This window comes from Neophocaena asiaeorientalis, unplaced genomic scaffold (genome assembly GCF_003031525.2).
Source record: "Neophocaena asiaeorientalis asiaeorientalis breed wild unplaced genomic scaffold, Neophocaena_asiaeorientalis_V1.1 scaffold69, whole genome shotgun sequence".
NCBI lineage: Eukaryota > Metazoa > Chordata > Mammalia > Artiodactyla > Phocoenidae > Neophocaena > Neophocaena asiaeorientalis.
The window spans coordinates 4,141,001-4,163,595 of NW_020174373.1; positions in this window are offsets into that span (position 1 = coordinate 4,141,001).

Here is a 22,595-nt window from a genome sequence, read left to right on the forward strand (position 1 = left end):
TCCCCGCCCCCCCCCCCACCTTTTTTTTTGTTGAAGTATAGTTGATTTACAATGTTGTATTAATTTCTGCTGTACAGCAAAGTGATTCAGTTCTTTGGCAGGAACGAGTCTGTTCTCTGTGTCTGTGAGTCTGTTTCTGTTTTATAGATAAATTCATTTGTGTCATTTTTTAGATTCTATATAGAAGTGATATCATATGGTGTTTGTCTTTCTCTGTCTGACTTACCTCCTTTAGTATGAGCATCTCTAGATCTATCCATGTTGCTGCAAGTGGCATTATTTCATTCTTTTTTATGGCTGAGTACTATTCCATTGTGTATATGTACCACATCTTCTTTATCCATTCCTCTGTCAATGGACGTTTAGGTTGTATCCTTGTCTTGGCTATTGACAATAGTGCTATGAACATAGGGGTACATGTATCTTTTTGAATTATAGTTTTGTCTGGATATATGCCTAGGAGTGGGACTGCTGGATCATATGGTAGTTCTGTTTTCAGTTTATTGAGGAACTTCCATACAGTTTTCCATAGTGTCTGCACCAATGGACATTCCCACCCACAGTGTAGGATGTTTCCCCTTTCTCCACACCCTCTCCAGCACTTATTATTTTTAGACTTTTTGATGATGCCCGTTCTGACCGGTTTGAGGTTGTACCTCATTGTAGTTTTGATTTGCATTTCTCCAGTACTTAGCGATGTTGAGCATCTTTTCATGTGCCTGCTGGCCATCTGTATGTCTTCTTTGGAGAAATGTGTATTTAGGTCTTCTGCCCAGTTTTCTATTGGGTGGTTTGGTTTTTTGTTGTTGAGTTAGATGAGCTGTTTGTGTATCTTGGAAATTAAGCCATCATCAGTTGCCCCCGACTTCTAAACAAGCCTTGCCGTTTTCCCATACACCAAATCTTCCTCTTAATCATAGACAAGTCTGGTCCTGATTGTCACCATCTATATTGGGTTGAGGTGATGAGAATTCTTAAAGGTTTTTTTTTTTTTTTCCTCATAGTAAATACTGCTTTATAAATGATCATGCATATGTGTTGATGACACATATTTGGACTTGACCTACCTAGTCTACCTCATTTGGGCACCCATCAGTCATACTCATTATTTAATCTTGGCCATGATGACAATGATACTATTAATATATTGTGGCCTTATGGATATCCTCTTCCATGTCACAAAGCCAAGTACGTCTTCTACGTCCACATGTCTGGGACTCTGGCTGAAGCGCAGACAGGGTCAAAGTCACCCCACAGAAGGATCTTCAACACCATGTTGTTATATGTGGGAAAATGAAAAGCAAAGGGTCCAAGTACCCATGGTACCTGCATAAAATGGATATTACGCAGGTGCTCAGAATGTTTTCAGTGCATTTCAGTTCACGGGTAAGGGTTCAAAAATAGAATATTAATCGAAAAATACAGGCTATAATGCTATCTCTATAGAATCAATTAAATTTTGGAAGATCTGTATGTACATATCTAGAAGACCTATGTCTTTGAGACCCCTATATACACACCCTCATGTACATCCCCATCCACATCTGACAGAGACAGAAACAGAGAGAGGCGGAAGAGGGAGGAAGGTGGAGAGAAGGAGGGAAGGAAAAACATTCAGAATCTTGAGAGATATTAATAAGTATCTCTAGTAAAGACATCATAGGTTACTTTTACTTTCTTCTTTGCCTTTCAGGATTTCTAAAATACAGTTAAATATGATCTGACGTGTGATTTTGTAAAATCAACCATGTATGACAATGCTGAAACTGCACAGTTTCTGCAAAGCATGACATGGGAATCAAAACCTGCCGAGGAAAAAGAAGTACTGCCCCAAGTACGAGAGAGTCAGTGTTTTCTGATTGATGTGACACTGGGGTTCAGACGTGAGATTCTGCCCTTGCTCTCAGTAATGGAGGGCAGGACACTGCATGCTCATCTAAGAGTCAAGATTAGGGACTACGGCTTCCTTTTAACACGTCCCAGGGCCCAGCATGGCCCCTGTCTCCCCAGCAAGCTCCCATTAATTAGCCAGGAGGCACAGAAAGGTCAGAACAGAACTTAGCCCTGGAATGATACCAGCCACCGTCAATGTAGAGAGGACATTCGGTAGATTCAGAAGCCAGTGAACGCTGCTATAAACCTGACTGTCCTGCACACAGTTGACTTGGTGTCCTGCTATGTCTCCCCGAGAAGTGCCTCTCGCCCTGATCAGTGAGAATAGCGACGTGTGCTTTGGACGTGCATCAGGAAAGTACGAGTCGTTAAATCTGTGGCTTGAAAGCTCACCCAGAGTACTCTGCTCTTACACAACTAGTGGTAATCTGAACAGTTTTCCTATTCCAAGGTGTTGTTCTAGGAGGGAACTTAGATGATCTTGACCAAACGTCAGCAGATGCATAATTGCCAGGCAGGTGTCGTTTCAGCCTCTCTGTGATGTCTGACGTCAGGCTGAGTTGCCATCTGGCGTTCATTTGAGATGGTCACCTGGGAAGCCTAAATTAACGACATGGCAGAGATCAGGTAATGGGGTACCATCATTTGTCAGGTAGGCACTCTGGATTTGAAGCACCAAAGATGAACTTGGAAGGTGCGGAGATGATGGTAGTGACATTGGAAGAAAGACCTTGCCCTTGACTTCTTTCTGTCGACTCAAGAAAATAAAGACGCATATTTCAGAACTTAGATCTCTCACTGGAGCAACTGTCAGGAAAATTAACCTCCTCATGCTACGTGAAAAAGATTTCTTTCAGAAGTTTTTCGAACAGCGGAGATTCCTTTCTTTGACACACACACATACACATAAACAGGTATGAAAAATAGAGATGTGTATATATTTTATTGTTATAATTTTGACTGCTCTTAAGTTAAACCTGGAGAATTTTTTAAAGCGTTTTAAATTCTTTAGCTGTGATTCTTCAGTTTTATTCTTCTTTTTCATCAAACCATTTCTCTTGTAAACACGTTTTCTCATCTCTGGTGGTAGCACACACTTACACAGTTTTTCTCACGTTCTTTGCCACCTCCTCTTCCTCTGAGTTCTCACGGTGGACTTTCCCAGGGCTCCAACTTTGGCCCCCATTTTCCCTCTGGCAGTGCTGTCTCCAGAGGCAATGTTATATAGCATTTACATCACGATGACTCCCAAATTCTCATCTCTGACCTCATCCCTAAAATCCTGAATCCAACTACCTAATTGATCTCTATCCTTGGACACCTACAGGGCAACTCAACAGGAATGCATCCAAGATAAAGCTACTGCTTCCATAACCCACCAATACTCAAACTCTCTTTTCCCCAGTATCTCCATGTCATTCACCAGCATGGGACCCCGGATTCACACGTGTGATTCCTTTCTTTCTCTCTTCCCACATCCATTCATAGACTCCATTACTAAGCCTTGTCAACTCTACTTTTAAATTGTATTCCAGATCAGTCCAGTTTTCTTCATTTCGACTAGTGACAGCTTTCTCTAGGCCGCCATCATTTCATCTTTGTTGTTACAAGAGCTTCCTAGGGGTCTCCCAGTCACCACTCCTACACAATCCCGTATCAGTTTGCCGAAAATTCCACAGTTTGCGTGATAAATTATCACTATTGCTCCAAACCCTGCAGGACTTCAGTCACACTTCGATGGAAGTGAAAACTCCTAGACTAGCATAAAAGGCCGTCCATGACCTGCCTTTCCTCACCTCTTCTAGCCCATCCCTCCAGGACGAGGTTTCGGCTCCACAGGTTCCTCCAACATGCTATGCTAATTCCTGCCTATGGGCCCCATCCTTGAGGGCTCCCTCTGCCTGGAATCATCTTCCCCAGTGTGTCCACATGCCTGAGTCCTTAACTTTCAGGTTTCAGTTTATATATCCACTCTAAAAAAGCCAGCCCTAACCGTACAATATGAAGGAAATCTACCAGTCAGTCTCCAGAACGTTTTCCTGATTTATTTTCTTCATAGCACTTACCACTTTCTATTTATTTGACGTTGAGCAAAGGATCTTTTTACACCTCGTTTTCTTGGTCTTTAAAAAAGGCACAATGATATTTCATAAAGCTGCTCTCAGGATTAAAGGAGTTCATACACAGCAGTTAATTAGAGCAGTGTTCACATTGGCAATCAATACGTTTATTTGTGAACACAGAATTCAATAAATATTATCTGTCTAGTATTATCATATTATCAAGGATATGAACTAACTCTTTTATTGGGGCACAGTTGATTTACAACGTTATGTAAGTTTCAGATGACTCAGTAGTTTTATAGATTATAGTCCATTTAAAGTTATTATAAAATATGGTTTATATTCCCCGTGTTGCACCCTACAACCTTGTATTTTTTTTTCTATCCAGTAGTTTGAACTAACTTGTTTTAAATCACAGGTAATAATTAGGCAATAATTCTGCAATGAAGTGCCCAACCAAGGCCTTAACTTCACTCTCAAAAGTCTGTAGCTTAAAAATACTACAGAATGGCCCTCTAACCATTCCTGCACGTGTCTTTTGGTGAACTCACATAAAAACACGTTGCATATTTACCCAGGAGTGGGGATGCTGGGTCACAGCATAAGCATGTCTTCAGTTGCACATAGCTCCCAACAGTTTTCCAAAGTTTATTTTCCCAATTACATGCTTACATTATATTTTAGGTTCAGTCAAATGGTTTTCACATTAGCAATGTTGCAAAATAAGTCCTCCAGAATATAATCCATATGACAAAATATATTCCTATTAGCTCAAAAGCTTATTAGAATTAAGAAGAAATGTATCAGCATAAAAACGATAAAGAAATTACAAACGACCTATCACTCTGCGTTTGTATTGCATGAATCATTTAGAATATCTCATTGTTTTAATTGCAACCAATTACCCCAGTCGCAACAGACACAGTATTATTATATATTTTAGGAATAAATTAAATATATCATCTAGTAGCTCATCCTAATATCCTGCTCTTGGACTCATTAAATGATCAGAGCTTCCATGGATGCTCATCGGAATTTCAAACCCACATGAATACATCATTGGGCTGAAGGTGAACGTCTTGAAGGCAGATTTACCGGAAGGCTAGGATGTTAGGACGATAGCTCATGTGCATTTCTATTTCTATCACGTGCAGCAACACGCATAGCGATTGTACCATCTGGAAGGTTTAAAGGTAACTAAACATGAAAGTGATATCTGTAATTGTTTTATTGGGTTTTTATTGTATGTGAATCCAATATTGCCTTCATCTGACTCCTTAGGTAAATAAATAATTTTCCAGTTTCTTAAAGTAGACAAATACATTCAGTCAATAAGAGAAATGAATATTTTGAGAACAATTTTGAATAGGGATATCCTGTGTTTGAGACAGAATTTCAAAGATTGTGGTGTGACGTAATCATTGGATCTAATAATGTGCCTTCCTCCTTCACTTCTCCTCCAAAATGAAAATCCTTAGAGGTCACCTTCTATGGTTTGGAGCTAGTATTAGAAACGTATTGCTTTTTTATATTTTGGTACTTCTTCCCAGCCTACCAGCACAACATACTTAATCTGAGTTGTATGAAATGTGTTGTTCGGTTAACTCACCATCCCAGTTGATGCGTAGGTTTGCTAATTATGTTTAGTTTGATGTTTCACTTTCGCTGTTTAACCAGATTCTAGCTACATCAACAGCCCGCTTTTAGGTAAACTCATTCTCTTCCTGTGTTTTCCAACTGGCCTTTTTTTTTTTTTTTTATCAGTTTCCTCTTTTGTTTGTACTGTTTCTTGTGCGTCTTTAAATTGGTGTACATTAATTTATAAAGATTAAGAAACAGATCTTACAAAAGTAAAAATATATTTTTCATAGGCTCAGTATTGGGGGAACTAACCAGTTTAGCTTCGTTGTATGGAATTTGTGCCTTTCTTTTCCATTGTGGATTTAGAAGTGGATAGAAACTAAATCCGTTTGGAACATAAGCCCAGTGTTGGTCTAAACTTCTTCACAGGTGGTTTGTATCCTAACCCATGAAAAACCCAAACCCCTTGTCTTAGTTCATTTGGGCTGTTATGAAAGAATACCATTTGCCTGGGTGGCTTATAAGCAAACAGACATTTATTTCTCAGATATCTGGAAGCCTGGGGGTCCAAGATTACAGTGTCAGCAGATCCAGTGTCTGGTGAGAACCCACTTTCCAGTTCATAATCTTCTCACTCACTGTGTCTTCTCTCTGGGGTCTCTTTTTTAAGGGCACTGATCCCATTCTTGAGGGCTCCACCCCCATGATCTCATCACCTCCCAAAGGTCCCACCTCCTAATCCCAACACGTGGCGGGTTAGGATGTCAGCATCTGGCGCTGGCAGGGGGTGGGGACACAGACATTCAGTCTACAGAACACATTTTAATAACACAAAGCATTATTGTGAAGGAATCAGAATGCCATGGCGTGTTTCCCCATAACATTGTCATTTCTTAGAGGAATACCAACAGTGATATTTTGTACAACGTTGGTATATAGTAGCTATTTCTAAAATAGATGTGCATTCTGGTGCCTAGTTCTTGCATTATAAGCAAGTCCCATTTTTCTATAAGGAAAACTCAAGCACCCTAACACTGTGTGACTTGTATTTGTATCTCGGCTTTGGTGGGAGGGAGCTGCAGTGGTAAGAAGAAGAGCTTGGAGCCAGGCAGATGTGGGTTCAGGAGCAAGCTCTGACATGGGGCTTTAAGTCCATCCCTTTACCTCTCTAGGCTACCATTCCATCCTCTGTGGGACAGAGACAATAAGACTTCAAAACATATCTGTAAAGCACTTAGCAGAGTGGAAGGCGAATTGCCCTTCAAAATAGCTGTAGCGATTGACAGCCTTCCGGGGCCACGTGGGGATTCCACTGAATCCTCTCCCTCGTGGCCCATAACCAAGCAGCTGCTAAGTTCCTACTCTTGGATCTAGAGTAGAGCGAGGAAGGGCGGCATGGCTGGAGCTTAGACCGCGCAGGCGGGTGGGTGATGAGAGATGACGCTCAATGATGCTGACAGCCCGGCAGGGTCTAGTTCATGGAGAGCCTCAGGTCGTATTCAGTTAAAGCCAGTCTTGACCCTACAGGGCGAGACCTTTGAGCGTGTTCTTCCCTCTGTCTGGACATCTTTTGTCCCATTTTCACTCACTCCTCCCTATTCTCTCTGCATCTTTACATGTCTAATGCCAAGTGCTATTTCAAGTCTTCCCCAAGATGGAACCTCTTTCATCTTTCTGTGATGCACTTCATCTCGTCCTTTTCAGATTCCTGCTTCGTCACAGATGTGATGCTCTTCAGAAAACTTGGCTAGTACCGGTAGTTGACTGTGGGGCCTCTGAGTGAATGCGCATGGCCTTAGATTCAGACATTCATCACACAGTCCTGCAATAGCTTTTTAAAAATGTGTCTGTTTCTCCCATGCACTTGGCATCCCAGACAGGACTGGCTTCACCACACTACCATCCTTTCCCCACTCTTCCACAACTCTCTCTAGTTAACACCCCCTTCCCCTTCCAAGACCTCTGTCCCACAAGCCTTGGGCCTTCCTTTGACAAACTCACTCTCCTACTTGAGGACTTGAGTATCGTTCCTTATGGGAACAAGCCCCAACAAATACTGATTGAATGACACAAGAATGTGAAAAATACATGGAACACAGGGCTGTTCTTGACATGCCTTGAATGAGCTGTGTTTACAGCTTAGTTTATTGTTGTTTCAGCTACTATTTACAACTCAGTTTATCATTATTTATGCTACCGCCGCTTAGAATTTGCTTCCTTTTTCTTCCATTTCCTTTTTAGTGACTTTTCTAGTTTTCCCTAAAGACATATTTAATCATAGATATTGTAGCACTTAATTAACTTCTATTGACTATGGTCTCAAAATACCTAACACGTAAATGCAAAGTCTACTGTTTCCATCAGTGACTTCCTTGGCAAATATTGAGTTATTTACCCACAGAGCAGGAAATGTAAACAACCTCATTAATCTCTACTCTGCCTGACCCAGGGCCCCCTCCTCTCAGACCTCAATGTAAAACTTACTGAGTATCCAGTCTCATATATTATTTACAGAGTACCATTGATTTATACAGCTTTTCCTAGGTCAGAAGTCTGGTGATTCATTGGCCCCATATCCAGTTTGACTGCAGGAAGAGGAACCATTTGCAAGGATACTATTTCCCAATGCATGAAACTGTTGTAGTGGGTTTCTTCTGGTTTAGCCAAACAAGAATGCTCTGTAGGAATAATAACCTGAAACATGTGTGGACTCTGGCGAATAGATTCTCTAAGTAACAACTGAAAAGAAATTGCAACAACTATTAAAGTGAAAAGCCTTACCCAGAATCAGAAATTATTTCATCACCAGTGCTTACATGAAGATATTTGAAGGCCATATAGACATTTCTAGACCTTCCGGCAGTAGGGATGAACAAATAGGATATGTACAGAGCTACCTGCCACTTTTTGTATTAGACAAGTGCCCATTCCCTCCTCAGAAGTCCACAGGAAACTTCTACTGTTGCTTTCTTGTGCTTGTCTTAAAATACGGATATTAGCTCATTTAACTTCCTGAAGTTATCTGAACACAAATCTTGGCTCATTCTGTATTTTTAAAAAAATATTTATTTATTTATTTGGCTGCACCGGGTCTTAGTTGCGGCACGCAGGATCTTTAGTTGTGGCTCGCGGGATCCAGTTCCCTGACCAGGGATCAAACCCAGCCCCCCTGCAGTGGGAGCATGGAGTCTTCACCACTGGACCACCAGGGAAGTCCCTCATTCTGTATTTTTTAATGTTTGCAAATTAAAAAGAAAATAAAATGTAAATAGGGCAGGAAAAAAATGCCATAATCTTAACACACATGGAAAAGAAAGGGTTAGTGGCAGTCTGGGGATCCATTGTCTTTTTTTAACTAGGGACACTGAGAAAAAGAATGAAAGGTGACCAGGGCAGTACTTCCTGTGAGCTTGTCAATGTCAGACCTCTTGGCAAATCACTGAAACGGTAGTTCCTTATCGTAGAGTCTATGTCCGTCCACTTTTAGCAGAATGTAACTGGTCTACCTGGTATTGTTTATGAGTTTAGGGACATGGCTCCCCAGATAATGTTACATAAGTGATGGAAATATCTGAGTATAAAAAAAGGTGGTTCATGAAACTAGTTGCTCCCTTCTGTATAGAGGATACGCTTCCACAATTTCACAAGCATCACTTAGAGACCTTATATGTTAAACCTGGATCAGAGTGTCAAATGAAACAAAAAAGGATTCTACAAGTATTAATGATCCGAAAACTGCTTTGCCCATGTGGAATTATTAGTGAAGTTTGATACTAGGTAAGATTTCAGAGTGAATCTCATTTGATAATCCGGTGCATCTTATCTTCACGCTGATTTTATTTTAGTAGATATTCCTCACCTTTGTCCGTAAACACAAATATGACATTTTAATATTTCGTACCATAATGTTCACGTAGCTCTGTCATTTTTTTTTAAAGGAGAAAGACTCAACATTAAAGCAAAAAGCATCCAACTTTAGAAGATAAAAGAAGAAATAGTAGAGATAGGTTTCCTTAAATTTCCCTTTCCTCTGAGTTCGTTTTTATCTCCTTTTTGTTTGTTTTTGGTCTATTCACCTTGTTAAAACTTAGGCTATTTGGTCATCCTGAGCTATCCAGTCCATGTGGACAGTGACACACTAAAATGTCACCTGACAGCTTTTGTTTTCTCATGGTGGACTTTAAAATAGAATCGTTTTCATCATAGTGAAAGCAGGACAGTTTTATTAAATATATACATAACTTTAGTACACGTTTACACTAAACATTTTTATAAAATAAAAAGATTGAGACACTCCCGCTTTCCAGAAACACCCTCAATTTCCAACTCCTGAATGGCTTTTCTACCACAAGCACCCAAACCATCCTCAATGTATGAAATGACTCACAGGAGGGTATAATCACTTTGGGGCATCACGTAATGGTGTTTTTATCTTACTAACTCTTTCTGTGAAGTACGAACCAATCTCAGTTTTTTTTTTCCATACTGCCGAAGGAGTACATGCATTGTCCTATGTAAATGAAACAGTTTAATTTGCATAACCTTTTAAAATTCTGTCACTTCTAAATTTTGGTGCCATTCAGCAAAGCGGTGTCCCCCTGTTCTAAAGTTCTCTACCGGGGAACAAAGCCTGTCAAAATCCAGCCTCACTTTTCTTTTTTAATTGAAGTAGAGTTGATTTACAGTGCTGTGTCAGTCTCTGCTGTACGGCAGAGTGACTCAGTTATACACACAGAGACATTCTTTTTTTTAAAAAATTCTTTCCCATTATGGTTTATCCCAGGAGATTGGATACAGTTCCCTGTGTTCTACATTTGGACCTTGTTGTTTATCCATTCTAAATGTAACAGTTTGCATCTACCAACCCCAAACTCCCAGTCCATCCCTCTCTCTACTCCTCTCCCCCTTGGCAACCACCAATCTGTTCTCTATGTCTGTGAGTCTGTTTCTGTTTTGTAGATAAGGTCATTTGTGTCATATTTTAGATTCCACATAGAAGTGATATCATGTGATATTTGTCTTTCTCTGTCTGACTTACTTCACTTAGTATGATCATCTCTAGGTCCATCCATGTTGCTGCAAATGGCATTGTGTCATTCTTTTTTATGGTTGAGTAATGTTCCATCGTGTATATGTACGATAGTGGCTGCACCAACTTACATTCCCACCAACAGTGCAGGAGGGCTCCCTTTTCTCCACACCGTCTCCAGCATTTGTTATTTGTAGGACTTTTTGATGATGGCCATTGTGACTGGTGTGAAGTGATACCTCATTGTAGTTTTGATTTGCATTTCTCTAATAATTAGCAACGTTGAGCATCTTTTCATGTGCCTGTTGACCATCTATATGTTTTCTTTGGAGGAATGTCTATTAAGGTCTTCTGCACGTTTTTTGATTGGGTTGTTTGTTTTTTGTTGTTGTTAAGTTGCGTGTGCTGTTTGTATATTTTGGAGATTAAACTCTTATTGGTTGCATCATTTGCAAATATTTTCTCCCATTCCGTCGGTTGTCTTTTCGGGTTTCTTGTTTGTTTTATGATTTTCTTTGCTGTGCAAAACCTTGTAAGTTTGATTAGGTCCCATTTGTTCATTTTTGTTTTTATTTCTATTGGCCTCACTCTTTTTCAGATTACCTTTGTTCCATCCTCTCCCTTGTCTCCACCTTGGCCATGTTGAAACTGTCCCTAAGCTTTGTCACACCGTGCACCTTCATTAAGTTCCTTGACTCACCCCAAGAGAATGAAGAATTTACAGCGCATTTGGTAAGTTTTTAATCCTTCAAGACCAGTCAGTTCCTTCCTGCCTTCTCTGCCCACAGTACTATGTAGTTCCATTCTCTCTCCCTTCCCCTGAGGAATTAATACTTAAGCATTTACATGTTTTCCTTTCTGAACTGAGAACCTCAAAGGTAGAGAAGGAGCCTTCATCGTCTTTCTGTTCCCAAGGTCAGCGCAGGACAGTACCAGACTCTTAGCAGAAATGCAGTCAGTGAATAAAGAGTGAGTGAATATATGGCAAGGAGCTTAGTGGACAAATGACCAGCCTCCATATAGCGTAAGGAGAGAGGGGTCGTGATTCTTCTTGTACGTGTAATATCTGCCCAGGCACTACTGTCGGCAGTGTCTGGAAACAAAACATTAAAAAACAAAAAAACTCCACAGTGACACAAACCATTGTTCAGACACTGTTTTTACAAAGACAGAAAAGAATTAGCTCCTTTATCAATTCTCCAAACATGCCATTTTGTGCAAAAATATGATGCCATTTTAATGAGATAGTTGCCATACTTGAGGTAATTGTGTCTATCCACAGAATAAAACTGTTTCTATAATGGAAATCAAACAAAATACCACAAGATGTACGTGTTCAGTCAGCCTGAACTCCCTGAAATAGTTTTCTTGAGATATCATTGGTGTTTTACACTTTGTCTGTCCTCGCCATATAATTATGCATTATACAGATGGAATATCAGTCACAGAAATCGTTTCTGAATGTTCCAGGGAAATTATGTGCAAAGTTCTTTGAGTTGATTGTGAGCTGCTGTTAAACTTGTCTGGTTTTTTAATGTGTGGAAGGGCATGTTGAGTGTGATAAATCTGTGCATGTTTACGTGGAGTTCTGTGCTTGTCCCATCTTAGCAATGGAAACTGAATTGTTCTCCCCCTGCCCATCCTGTCTTTCACGCACATCATTGTAAATGCACTGACCAGGGGGGCTGAGTCCCCAGTCACTTTTACACACTCAGCACCCAATACACTGATCGTGTGTTGCACAGTATGTGTTCATTAATTTTTTAAAATGAATTAATGTAGTGAAGAAATGCAGGCTCTATAGATGAAGAAAACTCAAATATACCAACATGTTGATGGTGATAAATTAAAAACGAAATAATTTCTTTTTTTTCTTTTCACATTTCGGTATGTCTTCACATTTCTAAAGGTTAAAAAAACACCGTCTCAGGACCCTCTGCTCAAATCGTAGCCCAGTTGTGTTCTGGATATCACCTGGGAGCCTGTTAGAAAGGCAAATCCTTGGTCCTCTCTCCAGCGCTGCTGAATCTGAATTTCCAGTTTAATAAGATCCCCATGTGTTTCATATGCACATTTAAGTTTGAGAAGCACTGCTCCAACACATTTTGTCTTAATATCTAACGAAATGTGTCTCCATTAAGAAAAGATGTACTTGATACGGCTAACACCACTTTCAGTTTTCTTACTGTAAATTCAAAATACTGAGAAATACTTGGTGCAAAGTGTCACTGCCTATTTCACTGGACCATGGAGGAGGTCACATTTCAGACAACCTAGAAGGTGGTGAAGAAGCAGCCATGTGGCTTTCTGGGGAAGAGCATTCTGAGAAGCAGGCATCGTCCATGCCTTGGAAGGGTGACTGGAGTGTCCAAGGGTCAGCTCAGGGCTTATGTGGCCCCTTGCCGTGGGTGGAATGAGCAAGAGAAGAGTGATGAGAAGTCACGGAAGGTGGTCGTGTAGGGCCTTTCAGCACTTTGTAAAGACATTGATGTTTACTGGCAGGAACACAGTGAACCACTGGAAGTTTGGGCCACAGGCTGGCATCATCTGTTCCGTGGGTCTCTGCCTGCTGTGTTGGAGGTAATCTGTAGGAGGGAAAGTTTGGAAGGAGGAATCCAATTAGACTATGACTCCTGTCCCCCAGGAGGGCAATGATGATGCTCTAGAGAGGGTGGTGTAGGAAGCAGATGCTTTGTGTCCTTGGAAGATGGATGCTATAGGGCTTCAGAAAACAATGCATGGGTGGCTATGAAGAAAAGAAAGCTCACAGATAGTTCCTGAGTCTTGGTCTGAGTAGAGATGACACAAAGGTGGAGAAGAGTGCAAAGGAAGCAAAGACCTTTTCTTTTCCTTTTTTCCATGTATGTGTTTGTTGGTGGGGGTGGGGTGGGATTATGGCGTGGGTGAAGTGATGAGGACATTAGCTTTTTTAAAAAAAATTAACTTATTTATTTTTGGCTGTGTTGGGTCTTCAGTGCTGCGCACGGGCTTTTCTCTAGTTGCAGCGAACGGGGCTCCTTTTCGTTGCGGTGCGCGGGCTTCTCATCGTGGTGGCTTCTCTTGTTGCGGAGCACGGGCTCTAGGCACGCGGGCTTCAGTAGTTGTGGCCCGCGTGTTCAGTAGTTGTGGCTCGCAGGCTCTAGAGAGCAGGCTCAGTAGCTGTGGCTCACGGGCTTAGTTGCTCCGCGGCATGTGGGATCTCCCCGGACCAGGGCTCGAACCCGTGTCCCCTGCATTGGCAGGCGGATTCTTAACCACTGTGCCACCAGGGAAGTCCCGACATTAGCTTCTGACATGTTGAGATTAGGATGAGTAGTTTCTTCTTCCTCATGGCTGAATAAGCCATTTGTGACAACATGGATGAGACTTGAGGGCATTCTGCTAAGTGAAAGAATTCAGACAGAGAAAGAAATGCTGTTCTGTGGAATCTTAAAAGGCAGAACTCACAGAAAAAGAGAATAGAATGGTGATTGCTAGGGCTTTGGGCATTGGGGAAATGGAGACATGACAGTCAAAGGGTACAAACTTCCCAGTTACTAAGATGAGTAGAAGTTCTGAGGCCTAACGTACAGTATGGTGACTGTAGTTACCAATTCTGTATTAGGTACTTGGAAGCTGTTAAGAGGGCACATCTTAACTGTCCTTATCATAAAAAGGAAATGGTAATTATGTGAGGTGATGGAGGTAGTAACTAACCCTATTGTAGTCATCATTTCACTATATGTATGTGTATCAAATCATCACCCTGTACAACTTAAACTTACAGTATGTTATATGTCAATTATGTCTCGATAAAGCTGGAAAAAAAGATGGAGATGAGTAGCATCCATGTAAAACTACTAACAGAGAGTTGAATGCGTGAATCTAGCACTCAGGGGAGAGATACAACCTGAAGATAGAAGTATTGTCTGCAGAGGTAAGGTTTCGAGCCATCAGGCTAGCTGAGATCCTGGAGGGAGTACGTGTAGATTGGAAACAATAAGTATTCACAGACTGAGACTGGACCACAGCAATGTTTCAAGGTTGTGAAGCTAAGGAAAAGAGACAAAGGAGCCTGGGGAGAAACACCCAGTGAGGGAGGGAGGAGAAGAGCAGAGAGCAAGCAGCCAAGGTATGCACTTGAGGAAAGCTTTCCAAGGTAGGGAAAGGGATGCTTGTATCCAACGATCCTGGTAGGTCCAGTCCACGGAGGACTGAGTTTGGCATTGCCTACAGCAGCATGGAGGTCACTGGTGACCTCAAAAACTCCAGTGTCGCTGGAGAGGTGTGAAGAAATCCTGGTTTGAGAGAAACATGGAAAAGAGAATTAATTGGAAGGTGACAAGATAAATCATTTTTTCCCGAGGTGCCTTAATGTCAAGGAGAGAGCTTAGGGGCAGTTCCTGAAAGAGAAGGTGGGCATAGGAAGAGATTTATGTTTTCCCTTTTAGGGGGGTGCAGGGTTATCCTAGGAGAGTCATAGCCTACTTCTGAATGGAGGGCTCTAGTTCAGCATGTGTATAGATAACCATAGAAAGAGAGGGAGAATCGTGGGGGTGATATAGAAGTCCCTTCTGGTGTGTTTTCAGTCATGCGAGCATGGGTGGTCTGAGGTCATGAGAGGGAATGGTGGATGCTGTGGGCTTGAAGGCTGGTAAGTGGGTAGACTGGAAGGCAGAGCTTGAGGAATCTCTCTACTGATGGCGTGGATTTTCCCCCCGACGTAGGAAGGTCATGAACTGAGACCAAGGATGGGGAGAAGGGATTGGACTACTGGACCCTGAAGGAGAGAGGACAAGCTGGGATCCTCTAGACCCCTGCCATTCAGAGTGTGGTCTGTACACCAGCAGCAGCAGTATGACCCGGGGGTTATGTATTTACCACCAGCCTCTGCTGCACTGAACAAACCAGAATCTGCACTTCATCAAGATGTCTGGGTGATTTCTAAGTTCTCGGATTTGCGCTCCATTGTAGCTGTTCTACATTATAGTTTTCTGAAAAGATGTAAAAGTAAGTTTTTAAGAGTTGAATGTACTGCTTTGCACGATGCTTCTTTTTACTGTGGTCATCAGATTTTCCCATCAGAGTTAAGCAAACATCTGATAATATAATGGATTCCCCAATCCTGTGTGTGTGTGTGTGTGTGTACATGTATGCATGGGATTGATTTTATTGTTTGAGCTGAATAAACTCAAAAACGCATCAGTAAATGTATGTGACCCCAGAGCCCTGACTATCATATCTTTTCTTTTTTTTTTTGTTTGTGGCTTTATTTCCTTTTTTTTTTTTAAACTGTTATTGCTTTATACAGATTTCCAACTTCTTCTACAATTGTTGATTTAATCTTGGTCATTTGTATTTTTCAAGGATATTGTCCCTTCTCTAAAATTTTCCAGTTTATCTGTAGGGATTTGTACATAGTAGTGCCTTATAAATCTTTCATCTCTTCTCCGTGTCTGCCACATTCAGTTCCTCATGCCTAACGGTATTGATTTCTTTTTCTGCTTTTTTTCATGCGTTTTCATTAAAATCTACAAAGTTGTCTATTTGTTTTAAAAGTATTTTTTCTTTAAGCATGATTTATTTATTTACTGAATTTTATTTTTGGCTGCACCACGTGTTAGTGGTGGCATGCGGGGATCTTCATTGAAGCACGCAGGATCTTTCATTGCGGAGCGTGGGCTGTTCCTTGCAGCACGCGGGCACCTCTTTAGTTGTGGCATGCGGGTTTTCTCTCTAGTTGTGGCGCGCAGGTTTAGGGCGCAGGGGCTCTCTAGTTGTGGCGCGTGGGCACCAGGGCATGTGAGTTAAGGCACCTCTTTAGTTGTGGCATGCGGGTTTTCTCTCTCTAGTTGTGGCGCGCAGGTTTAGGGCGCAGGGGCTCTCTAGTTGTGGCGCGTGGGCACCAGGGCATGTGAGTTCTGTACTTTGCAGCATGCGGGCATCTCTTTAGTTGTGGCATGCGGGTTTTCTCTCTAGTTGTGGCGCGTGGGCACCAGGGCATGTGAGTTCTGTACTTTGCGGCACGCAGGCTCTCTCACTGAGGCGCATGAGCTCAGTAGTTGTGGTGCACGGGCTTAGTTGCCCCCCGCGGTATGTGGGATCTTAGTTCCCCGAACAGGGATCGAACCCACGTCCCCTACATTGGAAGGTGGATTCTTTACCACTGGACCACCAGGGAAGTCCTGAGTTTTGTCTGTTTTACTGATTGATTCAAAGAATAATTTCCTGGGCTTATTTATAATCATTAGGTTTTCTTCTTCTATTTTATGAAATTTAAAAAATTATATATAATATCTTTCTAGTAGACAAATTAGACTGTACATGTAGGAACAAGGAGGGGCAAGCAGTTATTAGAGAGTACCTGTGTGACATTTGATAGCTCTCTGCAAAGATGTTTTCCTGTGCGTTTATGTGCAGACGCCATCCACCTACATGTATTTAAATTAGCCTCATAGTATATATGTACTGTCTTAATCACCTGCTCTGTTTGCGTCTTCTCAGTTCAATAGTTGAGAAAGTGATGGGGTTATAGGGAGCCTGGAATTAAAATTCTCAGCCTGTCACTGTGCTTTGTAACAAGAAGCACATTTCTTATCCACTCTGAAAGGCTCCCCCCGCCCAAGTATTTTCTGTGAAAGACAGAGTCACACCTACCCCACAGGGATGATGATGAGACCGTGGTGATGAGAAGTTTCTACCTTAGGAAATAGGCATCGATGTCAATGGTTGTTTTACAAGCATCGCCTGTTATACCTTAGCTTGCTTCGATCCTTATTATTATAAACAAATTATTTCTAAATCCCTCAATAGGCATTTTGAGTATTTATCTGACAATCTTTGCATTTTCTAGAAGTCCAACTGGTCAATAAAAGGCCTGAAAGGGTTTTAAATTGATAACCCTTCTGAAAATTCAATAGTTGATATGATAAACAATACTTGACAGTATAATACCACATTTTCATAGGTGAAACAAATCCTGTTGTTTTAATATGAGCTCATTTGAACGCGGGGGATTTAAACGTTCAGGAATATTGAGTAAGAATATACCCATGAAGAGTGAGTCCATGTAGCTGTCTCCAACCCAGATTCGTTGAAAGAATTAGGCCCTAAAGTAATGATTTTTCGTCTGTGCATCTACATTCCTACTAGTTTTAAGAAAATAATCACTAAAATCATGTTTTCACTATTTTCTGGTGCACATAAACTACCTGGTTGAGAAAAAATAGGAAAATTTGATTCAAATTCATTTAACATATTTAAGATGAATTTTCTTTTTGGAAAATTTGGTGAATTGAACATATTCAAAGGCAGTAAATTGCCTTAGAAGAACCAACTGGTTTTCAATAATTTGGCATTAGATGAATTAAATTGTGAAAAATTGGTTATTTAATAAATAGATTTGGAGCCACAGTTTCATATACAATAATTAATTAAATCTTATTAATTATTCACATTTTCCTTGTTTATTTTTGCCTTTTAATCTGTCACGAGCAGAATATGTTACATCTTCAACTGTCATGTTTCTGTTAATTTGCAAATTATTTTTTCTTATTTATTATTTATTTGCGGTACGTGGGCCTCTCACTGTCGTGGCCTCTCCCGTTGCGGAGCACAGGCTCCGGACGCGCAGGCTCAGCGGCCATGGCTCACAGGCCCAGCCGCTCCGCGGCATGCGGGATCTTCCCGGACCGGGGCACGAACCCGTGTCCCCTGCATCGGCAGGCAGACTCTCAACCACTGCACCACCAGGGAAGCCCTGTTTTTTCTTTTTTTAGATTCACATTTCCCTGAACTCATTAGTTCCCACGTTTACCTATATTTAGTTCACCGTGCTTTTTCTGTTTTGTTCACTTTTCCTTTGTGTAACTAATTAAACTGAAACAATAGTGAATATATTTTTGATTTCCTGTATGTTTGCTTATAAGTATGAACTTGCCCCTAACTACACCTTTGACCAAATCCCATGTGCATCAATAGGTAGCCGTTTCTGAACAAAGACATTACTAATTCCCACTGTCCTGCTTGTCCGTCGTGTCCCAGTCACATCATGCTTCTAAAGGAGATGAGTGGGGGGGCTTCCCTGGTGGCGCAGTGGTTGAGAGTCCGCCTGCCGATGCAAGGGACACGGGTTCGTGCCCCGGTCCGGGAGGATCCCGCGTGCCGCGGAGCGGCTGGGCCCGTGAGCCATGGTCGCTGAGCCTGCGTGTCTGGAGCCTGTGCTCCGCAACGGGAGAGGCCACGACAGTGAGAGGCCCGCGTACCGCAAAAAAAATAAATAAGTAAAATAAAGGAGATGAGTGAATGAATGCAGTTGATATTTTGCTTCTCTCTTTAACCCAACCTCCAAATCATTTATTTAAAAATATTTATTTATTGATGCATTTTTAAAAAATATTTTTTATTTATGTATTTGGCTGTGCCAGGTCTTAGTTGCGGCATGCGGGATTTTTGTTGCCTCGTGCAGGATCTTTAGTTGCCGCATGTGGGATTTTTTAGTTGTGGCATGCGGGATCTAGTTCTCTCACTAGGGATCGAACCCAGGCCCCCTGCATTGGGAGCGTGGAGTCTTAACCACTGGACCACCAGGGAAGTCCCTTGATGCAGTCTTGAAGAAAACAAAGAGTGGGGAAATAGCCAATATATACGTAAGCAACTGAATTAAAAGATACTTCATGATCAAGACAGTGTGGTATTGGCAAAAGAATAGACAAATGTATGAAACAGAACAGAGAGCTGAGAAACAGACCTTCACAAATATAGTCAAGTGATCTTTGAAAAAGGAGTAAAGGAACCAACCACAATGGGGCAAAGATAGTCTTTCAGCAAAAAGATGGTGCTGGAACAACTAATTGGACATCCACATGTAAAAAAATGAATCTAGACACAGACCTTACACCCTTTAAAAAGTCAGCTCAAATGTGTCATAAACCTAAATGCAAACGCAAAACCAGGGGAAAGTCTAAATGACTTGGAATTTGGTGATAGCATTTTAAAGACAACACCAGTCCATGAAAGAAATAATTGATAAGCTGGACTTCGTTACAATTAAAAACTTCTGCTCTTCAAAAGACTGTCAAGAGAATGAGAAGATAAGCCACAAGCTGGAAGAAAATATTTGCAAAAGATATTTGGTCAAGGACAGTTGTCAAAAATATACAAAGAACTTTTAAAACTCAACAATAAGAAAACAAACAGGCTGATTTTACAATGGGCAAAATATCTGAACAGACATCTCACCAAAGAATATATACAGAGGGCAGATACTCATATGAGAAGAATGTTCCACATCATATGTCATTAGGGAATTGCAAATTAAAACAATGAGATGCCACTCCACAACTCTTAGAATGGTGAAAAGCCAAAACCACGATAACACCGAATGCTGGTGAAGATATAGAGCAACAGGAACTGTCATTCATCGCTAGTGGGAATGAAAAGCAGTACAGACACTTTGGAAGACATCTGGATCGTTTCTTATAGAACTTACTCTTACCATATGAACCAGCAACTGTGCTCTTCAGTATTTACCCAAAGGAGCTGAAAACTTAGGTCCATACAAAAAAACTGCAAATGGATGCTTGCAGCAGCTTTATTCACAGTTGCCAAAACTTGGAAGCAACTAAGATGTCCTTCAGTAGTTGAACGGGGGAAATCAACTGTGGTCCATTCAGACAATGGGATATTATTCAGCAATTAAAAAGAAGGGAACTGTCAAGCCAAGAACAGACATGGAGGAATCTTAAATGCATATCACTAAGTGAAAGAAACCAATCTGAATAGGTTACATGCTGTATGATTCCAACTCTGTGACACTGAAAAAGGCAAAACTGTGGAGATATTTTTAAAAACTATGGAGTCTCTTTTAAAAAGGTATTTCAGGTAAGTGTTTTGAAGAAAATGCCTGAAGCTAATATGATAGGACGTAGGTAGAGGGGACAAATTGTGGTCGGTTATACCTCTCAGGGTATTTAAATTCCTCTGTTTTGGGTGAAAACAGGTTGTCTAATATCCCAGGGTCTGCTTCTGCTGTTGTGGTGACGGTAGTATCGTTATTACCATATTGTTATAAAATTGTGTGTGAGTGTGTGTTCAGGTCAAAGAATATTTTCAGAATTATTCCTTTTTAGAAAAATTAGTATAAAATTCCTTATCACCTAACATAAAGATTCCTTTGGTGGCTCAGTGTGCATACACTTGCATGCTCTGCTTCTAGGACTCACAATTTAATTTGTAACTATTAACAGACATTATTGATCACAGTATACATATTCTCTACATTTTCATTTATTTCTGTTGACTTATTCTGTCAAAGGCTGGGAAATGCAAACCGTATCTTGCATTTCAAAATACATTTTGTTAAGTACATTTCAAATGTATTTGGATGCTTTGTCATTCACCTCATAAATATTCATGACTATAATACCTCCACTGACATTTTATCTTAATTGATGAGTGGTTTCGAATTTTGTCCTTGAGATATTTTAGTATCAAATGTTTGAGCAAATCAAGCTTTCATCCGTCTAAGAGTCCTGGTTTTTTAAACCTTCTTTTTGTGCAGATGAATTGGGTAAAGACTTGGAACATTCATTTTTTATGAATTTCAAAAAAGATTTGAAAAAAGATAAAGCTAGATAGAATTACTTAAAATCAATCTCAGTTTATTAAAATACAGAAAAATGAAAAAGAGAGAAAAATACTCATGAATAACCTGAGCTCACATTTTTTTAAAAAAAAGAGAACAAATAAGTAAAAACACTGATACACACATTTTTTGGTTAAGATATTGATACTTTTTATTCACACCGCTTTCAAGTGTCTGATGAGATCATGGTTTCCATTTTACTATCTGATATAATTCCACCGTAGAGAAGATTCGTTTTGTTGCATTTACGTATTATGACACGGTTCGTTTTGTTGCATTTATGTATTATTTCACTTGGCAAATTGGTAAATATTAGTGTTTGCACTCTAAGAGGTTTAAAAATAAATGCATGCAATGTTTTCAAGTGTACAGTGTGCAAAAGGTACACAGAATTCATTTAACAACCATTATCCTATTGGAAATATAGATCAAAATTATACATACATGTGCAGGTGACAAGAGCATAGTTTTAAGACCGTCAATATCATGGGGTTTTAGGAGTAAAATAAACATTTTGTTCCTTAAACATCAACCACATAAACCCTATACATTTCAGTTTCAAATATGTGAAATCTAAGGAATTAGATGGTTGCTACTGTAGGCAGAAATAATGGCCTTTCTGACAAAGAAGTCCACGTCCTAATTCCCAGAACCTGGGAATATGTTCCCTTGGACAGCAGAGGGGAATTACAGTTGCGGATGGCAGGAAGGCTGCTAGGGGGCAGACCTTAAATAGGGGGAAGAGTGGATTATGCAGGTGGACCCATGGCATCGTGAAAGTCCCTCCACGGGGAGGTGGGCGGCAGAGTCAGTGTTAGAGGAGACACCCACGATTTGTGGGGTCTTTGCTGGCATTCTGAAGACAGAAGAAGCCCCAAACCAAAATATGTGATCCACCTGTATAAGCTGGAAAAGGCAAGAAACGTGTCCTCGTATACGGCCTCCAGAAAGGACCTCAGCTTTGCTGGCCTATGAATTGTCATCCCCGAGAAGCCCAAGACAGACACCAAACTCCAGAACTGTGAGAGCTTCTGTACGTGTCTATCCTTTCTCTTGTTTATCCATTTGCGCTTAGTAGGTTCACTTGCTTACAATTTCAGTATTTGCCTAAAAGCCAGCAGACCTTCTGGATGTCAAGAGTTGATCTGCTTCTGTTCTCACAGCCACAGAGTAATGGTTAAGTCAAGAAATGGCTCCTGGGGGGAGGAGTCACCATTTGTACAAAGCAGCTCTATTGGAACTTCTTTTACACCCTCCATGCTTAGTTCAGACAGTCCTTCTTTTTTTTCTTGTTTTGTGGTATGCAGGCCTCTCACTGCTGTGGCCTCTCCCGCCGCGGAGCACAGGCTCCGGACGCGCAGGCCCAGCGGCCACGGCTCACGGGCCCAGCCGCTCCGCGGCACGT